At 41.3% G+C, this 16,865-nt stretch overlaps 1 protein-coding gene across 3 annotated transcripts in view; it reads left to right on the forward strand.

Moving 5' to 3' along the window:
• The window catches only part of CFAP96 (cilia and flagella associated protein 96), a 262,999-nt gene that overhangs the window by 6,932 nt on the left and 239,202 nt on the right, over nt 1-16,865 (forward strand). The window contains exon 1 of one of the 3 annotated variants that reach the window (XM_085641944.1): nt 13,338-13,411. The exons of the other annotated variants lie outside the window; for them this stretch is intronic. The gene's annotated coding sequence lies outside the window, so the exon portion shown is untranslated. Of the gene's footprint in view, nt 1-13,337; nt 13,412-16,865 lie in introns of those variants that run through there. 3 annotated transcript variants of the gene reach the window in all.

Raw genomic sequence — 16,865 nt, forward strand, 5'->3', positions numbered from 1 at the left:
TGATAAGACAATGCAAGTAATCTTCTTTGCTAATTACTTAAGAATATCGGTCTGTTAAAATAACTGTTTAGAAAAGGTACACATTAAAAGGCTAATAGAATTCTCATCTTCTGGTCTGGTTGGAGGGAAGAGGTAAGTTGAGAAATTAATTGTACTATTTGGATCACCCCCAAACATGAAACAAAGCATACATGGATGACTATTGTCTTTCATGTTCTAGGTTAACTGATTTCTCATAGCGTTCCATTGGTTATCCATCTTATAAAATGTATTTGCTGGAACGTAGAAGGCTTTCCATCACATTTTTCAGACCAAGAGCGAATTCAAGGTTTCCCACTATTTGATATTATATCTGAACCAGCTGTCCTGGCTTATTGAAATGCTTATTGTACCCCAGGTGTACTTACGATGAGTTATAGGTGTACAAGTTGTGATTTCTGGGATTTTATATGGGACCGAAGATGCCATTCCACAGGAAGGAACATTTATCATCACCATGTACAATTTTCGGATTACTTACTGGTAGTCTTCGGTACTTCTAGTCCTATTCGACCATTTACCATTCATAACATAGGAGGTGAATCCTACGTCTTTTAGACAGGAAAATTCCAGGAAATGCTAAGCCCTGTCCCCCAAGTACTGGGTTGCATAGAAAGGCTAGCTTTCTAAGCATCCTCCTGACATACCAAGCACAACGAGGACCGTACTATTAAGGGTGGGAGGCTCACCAGTATACATGTGCACTGGGAGTAATGATGGGCAAGCAATCGGGCCATTACTGCCACATCCCTCGTCTTCCTCCCAGTCATTACTTATGAGGAATACCAATGCAATGACAAGAAACTCAAAAATAGGAATGCATGCCAGCCAGTGAATATACTTAGAACTCATGAATTATTCACAAAGTGGAACTGAGAACCACAATACCAAAGTTTGTGGCATCATTATCTAATCCTCGAGGCCTGCGCTGTTGCACAGACGTGTGGAAAGGTCCGGGTGGCTGTTCTAGAGATGGGACTGCCTTGAAATTCAGTCCTTCAAGCTGCTAAGCTTCTAATCGATCTCCTCCTGAAAGAGAATATCTGCTGAAAAATAGGCGAAGGTGATAGTAGAACGAATCCATCTACTAGCTGACAGAGAAGATGCCTTCCTCCCTTGACCTAATGTCTCAAAAGATACAAACAAATGGTCAGTCATATGGAACAATAATGAAATGCCAAGATAAGTTAGAAGAGTTCTTTTTACATTCAGTGAATAAAGAAACTTTTCATAAGGATTAGTTGGAGACTGAAAAAAACACCGGAAGAACAACATCCTGTGATGAAAGTTGGCAGCACCCTTAGGAAGAAAAGAAGAATCAGGTTCAAGGACAACTATGTCATCAAAGGTAGACAGAAAGGGAGGCTAAATCAGCGGGATTCCCAATTTTCCAACCCTTATAGCATCAGTAATTGCGCTCAAAAAGCTGTCTTCAGAGTGAGGCCCCTTATTTACAGATAGCACATTTTCCATTGAAATGACTGCTAAATTTGCACAGACTGATAAACCTATATTGCACACAAATGATAACGTGTAGAAATCGAGTTTCAGTGAATATTTCACATTTGTGCATCACCAAGTAAAGTGTCTTGATTTTGTTTTTATCGTAATAAAATCTTTGTTTCCATCACACTTCAGAAATACAAAAAATGTGCTTCATTTTTGTTTTCCTAACTGCTGAATGTGTACATTTAATTTACAGGTATTTACATTTTGCTGTGCGTTACAAACAAATTACATCCTGCAGCCTTTCCTTTCATACTCTCTGTACCCCAGCAACATGGTCACATAAATTCACTTTAGTTTTCTTTTCACTGACTACAAAGTGAGAGGAATTTGTAAACACCAATCCCCATGGTAAGAAAATAAAAATTAATATGTCAGAAGGCATAGCCTGACATTTGTCCCTTGTCTTTGACGCGTAGCAAATGCGACAAGATGAATATAGCATTTAAAGGCATCTTTCGTCATTGCTTGGACTTTCGCTACCCACCCAAAATTGGTTCAAGATCTATTAGTAGGGTCGGGACCCAAAGTTCAGGAAATATTGCTTTAATCTGGCCCCATTGCCATCAGATCTTTAAATGTCAGCATTACATTATCTGTTTCAGTGATATTATTGGCCTTTGGCATTAAAGTATATCGCGTCTCCTCCATGGCCTTGGATAGTGGAAAGAGAGGACTTTCCTGCCTGTCTTCCCTCTGTATACTCCATTTACCTGAGATCTGTTTGCCAGTGCATACTCGTGCCACAATATGGTTATAAAGGACGAACACCCATTTCAGAAATGTTGCCCCCACTGCATTGCTGTCAAGTGATTTGTGCATGAATGCCCAATTAACCATGTTAAATGCAGTTGTGCATGCAAGCTAGCCACTGCACGTGTTTCCCTCTTTTGTGTCGTGCTCCATTATCATGAAGGCATTTCATATTCATAGTTGTGTTTCACCCCCTCCACACCCTACTTGTATAAGCATTCTGACTCACTTTCCAACTGCAGACTTATAATTTTCCTGAGTATTTTAGTGTCCACATTAGTCATTGACAGTGGACAATATTATTCACATTCCAGTGGGTCTCTCCCCTTTTAGGGAGCACTACTATAAGTGCCTTCCCAAGCGTCTCGGGAAGCACCCCCTTGTATAGGACCGCAAGCAACATACTTAATGATGGGGTAGCCAGCACTTCCATATTTTCTTGATAAAATTAGGCTGGTAGGCCATCGTTACCTGGTACTTTACCGGTTTTGGTGTATCCCAGATAACCTATTTAAAATCTTCGATGGTGGTGCCGCTAAGCTCCTCTCTCAGGTTGTCTGTGAGATGAGGTAGTTGTGCTTCGTTCAAGATTAACCTTATTTACTGTATTTCCTCTTCCTGTCTCTGTGTACATAGACCAGTGTAAACCTAACCAAATCGGTCATTAATAGAGTCCTGGTCTGTGACTGCGTGACCCTGTTTATACCACACAGCTACAATTGTGTGATCTCCCTTCTCTCTCCCTGTTCACCATCCACACCAAGATGCACCCTGACTTATTCATATAGTTATGTTGCTATTCTGTGTTTACTGTAAAATCCTGTTTGCTGATCTGTCCTTTGCCTGATCAGTTCTAGTGTCTCAATCCAGCATGCCGGAAACAATGTGTTGATTAATTAGTTTAATTATGTTTTCAGGTTACCAGAGTTAGAAGTGATCTCCTGACTCCATAGGTGGTTGCCAACCAAGTTCCTCTAATTGTTAGTGTAAGATCCTCCCACAACATTCCAGCTGATGTCGCTGTCCGGAAAAATCGTTTATGAAGCTAAAATCATTAATCACCACAGCTGCGACAAAGGGAGGACAAGCATGTTTATTGCATATGCACAAAATAAAACAGCTGGAAGAGTGACCGCACCATAAGAGAAGCACAAGTCAGTCTCAAATTACACACGCTGCAAGTCCATTCTTGGAATACTATTTTGGCAAACAAACAGCCATAACTTCAGTACAATAGTAACAATACAAAAAGCTTCATGATTTTCTGTTCATTTACCACCCAGTCTGCTATTTCATAATCACACACTTCCTCAGAATGCAGCATTTCCTGTTTTTGTGAGTCTAGCAGTCACGCTACCTATACAAATGAAGATTGGAAAATCCTCTGCTGCTCTGAATTTCCTGCAGGAGGAAAAAAAACTTAAAAGTCAGACTTCATTTAAACCTTTTTTCAGAGCAGGCTGTAGATTATTTGCCAGATAAATGTGCAATGTATACATGCATTTTAACCACACATTTAAATAGCCTCATGCAAAATGTCCTTCTTTACACAATAATATGCTTCGCAGTTTCTGGGTGAGAGACAGGGGAACCAGAATAATGAACAGAATGATTAGGGCCTAAATCTAAATTATGGTTTTGATTCCATTTATTCCCCTCTATAGTCGATTCATCGACTACCTCTTCAGTACCCATGTACATATCTCCCACTTCTGTATTTTGCATCTTTTTATTCTTATTATAAGAAACATACCTCCCACTTTAGCTGTAACCCTCTTGCGACATGCTAAAATAATCTGAAATACTAGGCACATCAATAGCAACAGATCTATTATAGGCAACAAGGCCTTAAACAACCCGGACATCCTGGACGGCACCAGTCGAGCCAGCCAGTCAACCACTCATCCAGAGTACCCCCCTCTTTCTTCATTTGTTTATGCAAGTTGTGCAAAGTCAATATGGCCTGAGTCATGCTTACTTCATCTGCATCATTTGCTGGTATAAAAGTGCAGCATACAGAACTAATCTTCTTACACGCCCCTCCTTTGATTGTTTTCATTAAGTCCAATATATATCAATGCTCCGTTACCATAAGTCTGATTGAACGCTGTTCCTCTTTAATGGCATTAAAGCCATCTTCAGTCGCATTTATTGTCTTCATCAAATCCCACCGGGTAATTTGCACCCTGCAAGCAGTTGCTTTTGCTTGAAACATGGGTAACAGACTCCCCAAAAATGTTTGATCGTCATTGAACAACCTTTACTCTTTAAACACATCCTGCCACACTGAAGTCCCAAAGTACTCATCCATTCTTTTTCTTCTGTGATGGTGCAGTGAAGTTGATGCTTTACTCATAGAATGCAAATCATGAATTCCTTTTGCTGGTATGCCCCAAAATGGGGTGTGCAGAGTCACCAGGGAGCAGAGTCCACTCCAGTTGAGTGTATATTAGAGTGCCACACTGCCAGATTAAATCCATAAGGCTGGAGGTATCGCCCTGCATAACAGCATTGTATATAATTTAGCCACAATTTACATTCCATCCCACTTTAACAATCCCATTTCCCTGAAAGCAAAGAGAGAATTTCATTAGTTTCACAGCTATATTAGGATGTTGTTTAGTTCCAGTCTATGTATACCTCTGTATGTTTTCATCCCATACATGCTGACATGATCCTTTTACATCATCAAATCTCAAAGGACTATTTGTGTCTGTGACATTTCATAAAAATATGGCCCTACTTATGAACCTAGCTCCAGTAAACCATTTATTATTTGCAAATACTAATGCTTCAATACTTAATACTGGCCTGACTGCACAATCTGGGGCAGCGGTTTGGAAGAATAATTACTACAGGTGGATAATGGATTAGATCGCCCTAGAATACCTCTTACCCATACCGCTTCTTCCCAATTTACATAACTATATTTCTGCCCTGCTCCCTTCGTTCTGGATATCTCTTTCATTATCTCTGTTTTATCTGTCAGAGTTTGTAAAACGTCAGGGGTTATATCAAATCTAGCTGTATTAACTCTGAGAGTCACAGGACTAACATGAGTTGGCTGTAACTGTGCTTTTATCATACACAAGAAAAGATGCAATAAACAGTTTGTTATATTACCAAGCACTTCTTTAGGATACACTAAAGGTGGTGTTTCTATGGCATGGGGAATAAGAGAACATACACAAAATGATAGTGGTTATGTATCAGTACCTATTTAATACATATCTTTATATCGCATATTATCAAGTAAAGTATCATGCACAGGATGTATATCTGTTTCATTAAAAACAGCTCTGCGAAAGCGTAATATTTCTTCCCTATGGGTGGGGTCTTTTGCATCTACATAACACATAATACAATAACACATTATCAGACTAATAATCATAACCACTGAACTCATTATTATGATATGAAAAATATAATTTAACTGTCTCTTCATTGTGTCATTTACTCTTGGACCATTGCCTCCTCCCCTCTCTGCAGGATTGTGGCCAAAATTGAATAAGGTCCTTTACGTGCACACAGTTCCGCATCACCTCCACTTTTACTGCTGTTGGCATGCTTTGTGTTACTTGGTAGGGGCCTAGAAACTTGGAGTCCTTCCATGTCCTCACGAAGTTTCGCACGAAGACCCAGGAACCGATGCTTATTGCTGAAGACAAAGGCAGGGGTGGTGCAGTACTGTCGGCCAGTTGCAGATGAACCTTTTTAGAATAAACCTGTACAGCTTTTGTTAAGGGAGACATGCCAAATACTTTCTGATGCAGACTTAGTACCAAAACAAATCTTTTGATTTTGTTTAGAGGAAAAATTAGAATGCCTACCTGTTACGACTTGGTTAGGAGTCAAATGATGATTCTTCGAAGGGGCATTTCTCAACGCATACAGAGTGAGGGGAAGGTAGAAAAGCCAATTATTTTTCAATGTCTCACAAATCTTTGACACTTTACTTTTTAATAAGCCATTCATCATCCCAACAATTCCGTTACTCTCTGGGTGGTAAACTGGTGTTCCACTCCTAGTAGTTTAGTAATTTGCTGAAATACTGTGTTAGCGAAGTGTTTGCCGGTGTCACTACGTATTGCCGCCGGAACCCCCACCTCGGTATGAGCTCTCTCACCAGGAATTTAGCTACCTGGTCAGCATTTTTACCTGGAGCAGGGTCCCGCTTCAATCCATTATGAAAATGGACACACCACTACTAACAAGTACCTATATCCGTTACATTTTTGTATCATATCTACACAGTCTGTGTATAACTCTATGAACGGACCTTTTAGTCTTTGAATAGAGGATGAAGGCATTTTTGGTGATCTCTTATTAGAGTACTGATAACACACATGAAGCTAGGAATACATCAACTAATGGTTTAGATTAGGGATAAACCAGCTTTTGTTTAATTCATCCATCATTACTCTTTTAGAATTGTGTATTGGTAAATGAAGTTGTCGAAGGGCTGTTATAAGTAGACTTTACCTTAAGTTGCTAATCTATAAAGGAGATCTGTAAATCCAGTAACTCCCCCTCCTCGATTTCCAGAATCTTTCTCATGTTGTGGTGCTGCATTTTGAATGTCTTATAATACCTCTGTAGAAATATTCTCGTAGTGTTTGATCTCAACTTCATCACCTGCACCTAAAGTGTGCATACTGCATATTTTCATTGCATATAAACTATCTTCCTTCGCTGCTGTATCAGTAGCTTCATTTCCCTTAGACACCAAATCTGTTCCTTTTGCATGTGCCTGGCACTTAACCACTGCCACTTGACATGATATTTGCAGTGCAGCAATAAGGTCAGCTAAGAGATGTTGGTAGGCTACTGGTGCCTCATCAGATTTGAGAAATCCTCGTCATTCCCATCTCTTCAGTCCTGAGTGAACTGTGGAGGCTATATATGCTGAATCAGTGAATATTGTTACTGACTGAACCTGACAAGCCTGTACGGCTGTTATCGATGCTTTTAACTCAGCTACTTGAGCTGAGTCTTGGAATGGCAAGGGTAAGAGGTGCAATGTGTATAAGGTATAATCAGTATATGTACTAATAGCCTCAACAACAGCTGCACTTGTATGCCTTTTGCCTGTCTCCTGGTCTATCCACGAGGAACCATCAATGAACAATTGCCAGCCATCAGACAAGGGGTCCTCATGTGCCAAGTGATCGCCCTCCTCCAATGTTAGACTACAGTCATGATAGTGGGCTCTAGTGGGTGCACTAAAAAAGTTGCAGGATTGACTGAGTGTACTCGCTCAATGCAGATAGAAGAATTTGACAGTATTACTTCACAACCTGTTACTCTTTGAGTTATCAATGTACTTTTACTTTTCTGCAGCATAGGAAATGGAGAGTGCTCAACATCCAGCATTCCTGGGCATCCTGTCTGAATAGTACTACTCTTTTCTACAGCAAAAGCTGTTGCCGCAGGCCCTCGCTCACAAGGAAAGTGACCTTTCATTACTGATTACTAATAGTCCACTAAAATAGGCGACGGGTTTGTGACCAATCAGATATTTTTGAGTAAGGACTGATCTCATGGTAACCTCTGTGGCAGCGGAAAACAGAAGAAATCTCTTTGTATTGTCTGGATGTGCTAGCACTGGAGCTAAAGCAATTGCTTCTTTCAATGTCTGAAATGCACTTACACTGTCGTCAGTTCACTGTATGTCTGTGTTGTCAGTTTTAGCTTGCTTCATTGCATGTAATAGTGGTTGTATGATGGTAGCATAAACAAATACCAACTGAAGAACAAAATTGCAAAGACCTAGAAATGTCTGCATGTCTTTTACTGTCTTGGGCTGAGGTTGATCACGTATAGTTTGTATTCTAGAACCTGTTATCTTTTTGCCTTCTGCAGACAACACTTGGCCCAAATACAGCACTTCCTAAAATTATTTTCCTGTCCACTTTGTATCCCTTAGTAGCAAGTGGCGTTAAGAGATTGACAGTGTCTAAAACACATTCATATTCTGTTTTACTACATATTAGTAGATCATCTACATATTTAAAGACTTCACTATCTGACTAGAAATTTAACAAATTGTCTCAACACTTTATTGAACACAGATGGAGACTCGCGATAGCCTTATGGAAATCTAGAGTACACCAGTTGTTCCCCATCAAAACTGAACGCAGTCAAATAGTGACTGTCAGGATGTAAAGGTATGCTAAAAAAAAAACATTCTTTACATCCAGCACAGAAAACCATTTGCTGTCACTTGGTATATTAGTCAATATCACAGATGGGTCTGGCACTATGGGATACTCTGCTAATACTAAGGCGCTAAGGGGGCAAAAATCCTGTACCATCTTCCAAGTATTACCTGTAACTTTTATTTGCAGGCTAAATTGCGGTGCTACATGGTGATGTACAGGAATACAGGACACCCTGATTCTTCAGTCTTTGTATTGTCCCTCTAATACCTTCTTTTGCTTTTTTGGACAGTGGATACTGTTTAACACGGGGCAATAGTGCACCTGGTTTCAACTTTATCTTAAATGCTTCTGCAGATAGTATCAGTCCTACCTCGTCTGGAGCTGATGTCCAGGGACAAGGATGGACCGCTGCAAGCGCTTCAATACCATGGGAGGGGGATGGCACAACTGGTAATATGGTCTGTGCACTGTAAACCTGCACTAACAAGGGTGCGGTGTGTGTATAAACTATCTCATGCCTGGTGGGATCGTCTGAAAAGAGTTCTGAGTCAGAAATGTCCCTTGGTCTCAGACGAGGAATAAGAATAAGAAAAATCAGGACCTTCAAAATTCCTTCATCATTATCTGCTGCCACCAGGGCGCCCCACCTACTTTTTATTTCCATGCACTCAAGGTAAAGGGTATTCACCTGTCCCAGTTCGTCACCACTAACTTGCCTCCTTAAAATTAGTCTAGGTGGCAATTCCATCTTTCTACCTAAAAGTATTTCCTCAGTCTTCAGAAGTTTACGTACTGCATCTGCTAGTAATTTATAATGCACTGGCTCTGCCCTTCCAACCACATTTTTCTCTGGTATTCTTAGCAGATGTATCTGGCATTTAGCTTAACCTGAAAATTTACTTGGCATAAAACGATCAGAGGAAAACCTTATTGTCATGTTCAATTTAGGCATGATATCCCTTCTTAATAAATTTGCTGGTGAGTTTGGAGAAAAAAGGAGACACTCCTGTGTTCGCACTCCTACCTCCTTTATGGGCACTTGTGTTGTGTACGGAATGCGCTGTACTTCACCATAGAAGCCCTGCGTATCTATTGTGGCACAGGACAATGGAACATTTCCTTCCAATAGGCAACATTTTGTTGCCCCTGTATCAACCAAGAAAGCATATCTCCTTCCCATTATGATCATTTCCACCATTGGTTCTTCCTCTGGGTCAAGAGTCCTAGCTACGATGAACAATTTGAATTCCCTGGTGTGTCTCATCAAGTTGTATAATAAAAGGGGTTTCCACCTTGAACAATCACTCTCCCTGGTCCTTGACTCCCTGTGCGCACCAACGCGGTAGTCTGCACCTGAGGCTGGCCTCCTGTCTGTACTACAGGTGCTGGCTTCCCTTAGACAGGTACATTAGCAAATTGCTGTTGTGGCATATAAAATTGTGGTAGTGGAGTTATTTGTTGTTGAGAGTGGGGATATACTGGTAAGGACCACATTGAGGCGCTGGCCCTGACGTATTGGCATTTTGTCATCCCTTTCCCCTCCCTATTCCTATCACTCCCTGCACTTCATCACTCTTCTGTGGCAGTAAAATGGCCAATGTTACTGCAGTAATGACAGTTACAATTTCTCATTCCTGGCATCTGTCTTCCCTCTCTTTGACCCCTTCCTTGCTCCCTGTTTGCAACAGGGACCTGCCCAGTCATTTCTTTTCCTGTATTTTACTTCTCATTTTTCTATATTTTTTGTGTCACCAGTTTGGCTTGGGCTCTGTCACTTTGATATTCATTTTTCCTCTCTTTTTCGTCCTTTTTTCTACAAAAAATGTATAATATGTGCTTGTATTTCTGCCCAGAGTTTTACATCTAAGGCCATGATCTAAATGATCTTGTATGTTTCCTGGTAGACCCTGTTTTAAACATTGTAGAATAATCTACAACTACCTCCCGTATCTACAGGTCCTACATCTGCTTCCGACTTTTTCTTCATCATTGTTATGTAGTCTGCACAGGACTATCATGGAGACATGGTTTGTGTCATCAATGCCCCAATATCTGGTCGGTCTGGGTACCTGTTCCTTAATTCAGTCCACGCCCTAGAGCGCACTACTCCAAAAGCAAACCCATCATGTTTTCCTTTAGTAATAGTTACTACTTGTATCCCTGCACTTGTCATTATACTGTCCACCTCATCCCTTACAATGGAGCTCAACAGGCTCTTCACATCTCCAAGAACTAAAGGTATCCCAGCCGTTGCGTTTTCAAACACTTTCATCCATTTCCCTGCTCCTTCATGTAATGGAGGCAGGCCCCTTTTTAGATTTTATTTATCCATGTGTTGCCATGGAAGATAGACAGGCTGTACTCCCTGTGCCTTATACACCAGTGGCGTCAGCATTACAGCGGTATTCCTGCCACCATGCCCCTCATAAGGTGTCTTAGACCTTATAGCATATTTACTCCACACGCACAGACTTTGTTGCATGTAATCATGATCCCAGTCTGGGTCCCCGTAAACTTGAAAATTACATAAATCAGCCATATCTATCAATTCAGGGTCCAAGGAGCATGCTCTTCACCACACTTTCATCAGCGGCATCATACCTTCTGTCCACCCCGCAAAGTTATTAGTAAATGGGACAACATTATACCAAATATTTTCTCCCTTCGCTACTATTTAATTGGGTGTCAGATCACTATTTCTTTTCCTTTCTTTTCTCTGTGTAAAACTCGTCATTCCCTGTATATTTTGTATATAAATGGATCTTGCTCCAGCCGAAGGGAAACTTTGTCCTAACTCAATCATACCCTCCGCTCAAAACGGACGCCCAGACCTTGTTATACTACTGGGAAACATCTGATCTACTCTTGTTTGTTCTCTAAAGGCACTTTGTTCCTCTAATCTTCTTCTATTTATTTCAGCATTTCTGTTCTCAGGCTCTTGACGCAATTCAATGTGTTCACGGTCAAGAACCCTTCTGATTTCACTCCCCACTGAGTTTATCTCTTCCTCATCATTCTCATCTTCTCCCATCACATTCTTGATTTCCACATCATATCCCATATCCTTTACAACTGGCTTTTCATCTGTCTTGTATACTATGGATTTACATATATTTGAACAGTCATCAGCAATATAGCTAAGTTTCTCAATTGTGTTCTGTATTCTCTTTACACTGCTGGTCATGTCACGATGACCCATATCCTCTTCCTGGCTCCCGCCCTGCCATTGCAAACTGCTTTGCTTCATTGCAGCGAGAGCAGGGAAACCTGCTCTCGCTTCAATGAAGCAAAGCAGATTGCTTTTCCACATGGGGAGAAGCATGTTAGCTGCTCCCCATGTGGAAAAGCAATGCCGGCTCCCGCAAGAGGTGGGGAGCCGGCTGGGACCGTGGGGGGATTGGGGACCCCCCCACGGTCTCCAACGAGAGGCCAGGCCCCGGGGGATGGGGTCCCCGGGGCCAGAAGTGGCCCGGGAGGGGAGCCATGCGGACCCCTCCCCCATTAAATAATAAAAAAAAATATATATAACAATGGCCGGCCCCAGAGGATGGGGTCCCCGGGGCCTTAAGTGGCCACAGGAGGGGGGCTACGCAGCCCCCCTTCATAAACAGAATTTTTTTTTAAACAAAAGGGCCATGCCCCGGGGGATGGGGTCCCCGGGGCAAATTATGGCCTCGGGAGAGGGCCACGCGGCCCCCTTCCCGTTTTATTTTTTTTAAATAAATACAATTTGGGGGCAGGCCCTGGGGGATGGGGTCCCAATAGAAAAAGAAGGGGGGCTACACAGCCCCCCTTCTAAAACAAAGAAGAAAAAAAAAAATCGGGCTCAGGCCGGAGGGCACGCCCCCTCCTTACACCACTCTGGCGCGTTTGCAGAGGGGGAACTAATTCCTCTTGAATACTGGGGGTCCCTGGGGGCCAACTAGCCCACCAGGAACCGCCAGTATGCGCCAGGGGGCTGCGTTGCAGAGAGGTGCAATGAGGCCACGCCCCTTTTTACACCGCTCTGCAACGCAGCTCCGTGGCGCTTACTAGAGGTACCTGGTGGCCCAGTTGGCCGCCAGGGGACCTCAGGATTCAAGGGGACTTAATCCCTCAACTTAAAATGCGCCACGGGGCGCGTTTGCACAGTGGTGAAGGTAGGGGGCGGGGCCTGAGGTGATACTGTGCAAACACGCCCTGTGGCGCGGTTTAAGTTGGGGAATTCATTCCTCTTCAATCCAGAGGCCCCCTAGCGGCCAACTAGCCCACCAGGTACCTCCAGTAAGCGCCACAGAGCTGCATTGCAGAGTGTTGTAAAAAGGGGTGTGGCCTCTGAACACCTCTCTGCAACGCTGCTCCCTGGCGCATACTGGAGGTACCTGGTGGGCTAGTTGGCCGCCAGGGGACCTCAGGATTCAAGGGGACTTAATCCCCCAACTTACAACACGCCACGGGGCGTGTTTGCACAGTGGTGAAGGTAGGGGGCGGGGCCTGCGTTGCAGAGTGTTGTAAAAAGGGGCATGGCCTCTGAACACCTCTCTGCAACGCAACTCCCTGGAGCATACTGGAGGTACCTGGTGGGCTAGTTGGCCCCCAGGGGACCGCAGGATTGAAGAGGAATTAATTCCCCAACTTAAAACGCGCCACAGGGCGTGTTTGCACACCTCATTCCGATTTACTCACCTGTTATCAGGAGAGAACCCAGTGCTGCATCTTTTAGACCAGCACTGACCCTTAAAAGTAATTTTAAGCGTCCTTAACAGTAACTTGTAATTCCTTCCATAGGAATCCATTGTGTGCTTTTAAGCAGAAAAGTTTCTGTCTATTTTCACAAACTAAAAATATTCCTAAAAAATCGTCTGTATGACTTAAACACATTCTTTCAACTGTTTACAGGAGAGTCACCTGTGCTGGATCCAGCATCTACCACTGAGTAAGAAAAAGTAACGATAACACTACTTACCTGCTAAGTGAGTTTTCTGCAATAGGATATCATTGGTGATTCTAAGTGAAACATTTTCTAAGTGTCAACTTTTAAAATACAATAATAATCCTTACAAATCACTACTGTAACCAAAACGCTTTTACTCAACTGTTTACAGGAGATGTCCAAGGACTGAATCTAGGATCCAGTCCTGTGGTTAGAAAAGTAATCCATAAAGTAACTAATTGCATTTGACTAGAAATTCACATTGAGCTCAATGTTGCTTTGTGTTTGAAATTGTGTTGCCCATTGCAACAACTGTAACTACTGTACTTAAAAGTCTATTGCCTATTTGCAAAGTATTTAAACTAAAGTAATTCATTCTGAGAAAGTATATTTTTTATTGTAATGTATAATGTAATTAAAAAAATAAAATATCTAAAAATAAACTGTTTCAAAAATGTAGTAAATCAGTATAAAAAAAATCTGTATAACAATTAATGCATTAAAAATTGTCATTTACAAAACCTTTGAAACTCACTGAAAAAACCATAGGTTCCAGGCCTGATATAGTTAGGAATTAGCATTTAAAAAACCTTTGAAATTCACTGAAAAAACCATAGGTTTCAGGCCTGATATAGTAAGGAATTAGCATTTAAAAAACCTTTGAAATTCACTGACAAAACCATAGGTTTCAGGCCTGATATAGTTAGGAATTAGCATTTAAAAAACCTTAGAAATTCACTGAAAAAACCATAGGTTTTAGGGGTGTTATAGTTAGCTGGACATTTCACTCGAACAAAACCATTGAAATTCCTCCGATATAGTTAGTTGTACGAACTACATCTCGCGCGCCCGCAATCCACTGCTGATGATGTCACATATTACATCATTCATGACATGGTCAGTGACATCACTGATGACATCTCAAATGACATCACTGATGACATCACTGATGACATCATCCACGTGACAATCAGATACACCTCATCATACACCAGTATAACCTTTCATCACTCACTGTAAAATACAGAGTGCCAGATTTAAAACCATTGACACACCAATACAAGTTTCTAAACACCCACTCAGTGATTCCTAGATCTATACACACATCTAATCACTTAACTATAGATTTTCTCATACATGCTGTCAATGATCAATAGAACACTATCAAATATACTTATACACCTATATCGACATTACACACCAGCACACATCCTAATCACTTATGAAGTCATCCTACTCACTTATGCAAACAATGGATCATACTTACTTTTGCTTAGCTATACACTTATAAAAACACCACTTCATCTATTCATATAGATAATAGCTCATACTTAGTGTGTTATAAAATCACTATTACAACTATACAGTTATCCATACAGTCACTCATACAATCACTGAGTCTTATGTATAGTTATTTATATACAACAACTTGAGACATACACTGGGTTTTATTTTTCTAGTTTGTTGGACATGTACCATTGAGACATATATTTGCTCATCTCCACACCCATAAAGATATTCACTCACCCAAACAACTGTTATAACATCTAGTTTTAACTTCATATACCTACTGAATCAACTATTCATATATCTTTGGGCAGTCACACACCCCCCACCGAACCACACACACATTCACTCTCCCATACAAATACTCAGTGAACTAATCAATAAATAATATAGACTTTCGCGTAGCTAGTAACCAACTGGTGCAGCAGTTTACACAACAACTGACAAAGTGATACAGATATTCACACAGTTTAGTCACTATCCAATATATTTAGTGAGACACTATAAATTAGTCAAGTAAACAGTCAATCACACTGCTACTAAATCCTCCATCCAGATATTTATAGATCCACTCATTCTTCAATGCAAATTGCTATATATATAATACATATTTAAATAATGAACGAAACCACATTCACTGGATGAAGTCATCAGTGATGTCATCAGTGATGTCACTGACCATGTCATGAATGATGTAATATGTGACATCAACAGTGGATTGTGGGCGAGCGAGATGTAGTTAGTACAACTAACTATATCGGAGGAATTTCAATGGTTTTGTTCGAGTGAATTGTCCAGCTAACTATAACACCCCTAAAACCTATTGTTTTTTCAGTGAATTTCTAAGGTTTTTTAAATGGTAATTCCGAACTATATCAGGCCTGAAACCTATGGTTTTTTCAGTGAATATATATATATATATATATATATATATATATATATTACCTACTGGCGGTCGCCAGTAGGTAGTTATAGTTAGGACCACGTTTCCATAGGAAAACCTCAACATTCTATTTTGAATAACTTTGGCGCCGGTCGACGAATCCTCGCGAATTTCTCAAAATAGGTGGGGCGCTACGCTCCGCTCCTACCCTGAAAGTCTCGGGGGGATCCGTCAAGCGGGGGCTGAGATAAAAGGGGGGTCCCAAAACGCGTTTTTCCCATGCATTTTTCCATAGGACCTTTAGAACGAGCTACAGCCCGAACGGCTGAACAGAATTACTCAAAATTTGGCAGAGAGGTAGTCCCTAGGTCAAGGAAGTGCCTTTTGTAGGTTTGGTGTAAATCTGTTCAGTAGATTCTGAGAAAATAGCCTTTAAATCAATATATATATCTGAGCCCGCTTACGGTACGCTTACCGTACGCTTACGGTAAGCGTACGGTGGCGTGCGCGAGCGCGATTCTGATTGGCTCTTAGATCTTAGTAAACATTCGAATCGGTCGAAACCAGGAAGCGGCGGCCGCCATTTTGTGTATTTCACTCTGAAAAAAAAGAGTGAATACAAGGAAAGGGGGCAATGAGGAGAGTTACAGACCCCCTAACATTTGTAAGGGGGTCAAAGAAGGACAGAAAAGTACAAAAAAAACATTTATTGATTTTAAAAAAAATCACGGGGTACGCGTACGGTAAGCTTACGGTAAGCGTACGGTAAAAAAATAAAAATAAATAAATGAAAAGCAGATTTAAGAGTTTAGAAATTAGGGAGCTCTAAAAAGAGCTGTTGTGTTTATGAAGTCATTTTTTTAGTGGTACCTACAAGTAAGTACCGATGCAGAGTCTAAGGTTCAAGAGGAAGACTCTGTTCCCTTCATCATTGAAGTGCACACCATCTCCTCTATAAATGTCTTGCATGTCATAACGCAAGTTGTTGTGGTAAATGGCACCCATACCATAGTCACGGAGGAAAGCAGAAACAGATTTGTTGACGTGCTTTCTTGCTTTGTCAATCTGTGGACAGAAATGATTGGACCAGTTCCATTTTTGCCTTTGGCATATGTTGGAAAACACAAAGGCAGTTTTAGGGAAAAGTGTAAACAGTTGTGCAAAGGTGTCCTTCATAAGCATTTCCAGACCTACCCCAGTCAAAGTGCCTAGGTCATTGCCACCACAGTGCACTATTATGAGGTCAGGGTGTTGGATTTGAATGAAGGATTTCACCAATGGCATCAATTGGTGCCACTTTAACCCTCTCTGACCAATCCATTTA

Source organism: Triturus cristatus, chromosome 2_2, assembly GCF_964204655.1.
Source record: "Triturus cristatus chromosome 2_2, aTriCri1.1, whole genome shotgun sequence".
In the NCBI taxonomy this organism is placed as follows: Eukaryota; Metazoa; Chordata; class Amphibia; order Caudata; family Salamandridae; genus Triturus; species Triturus cristatus.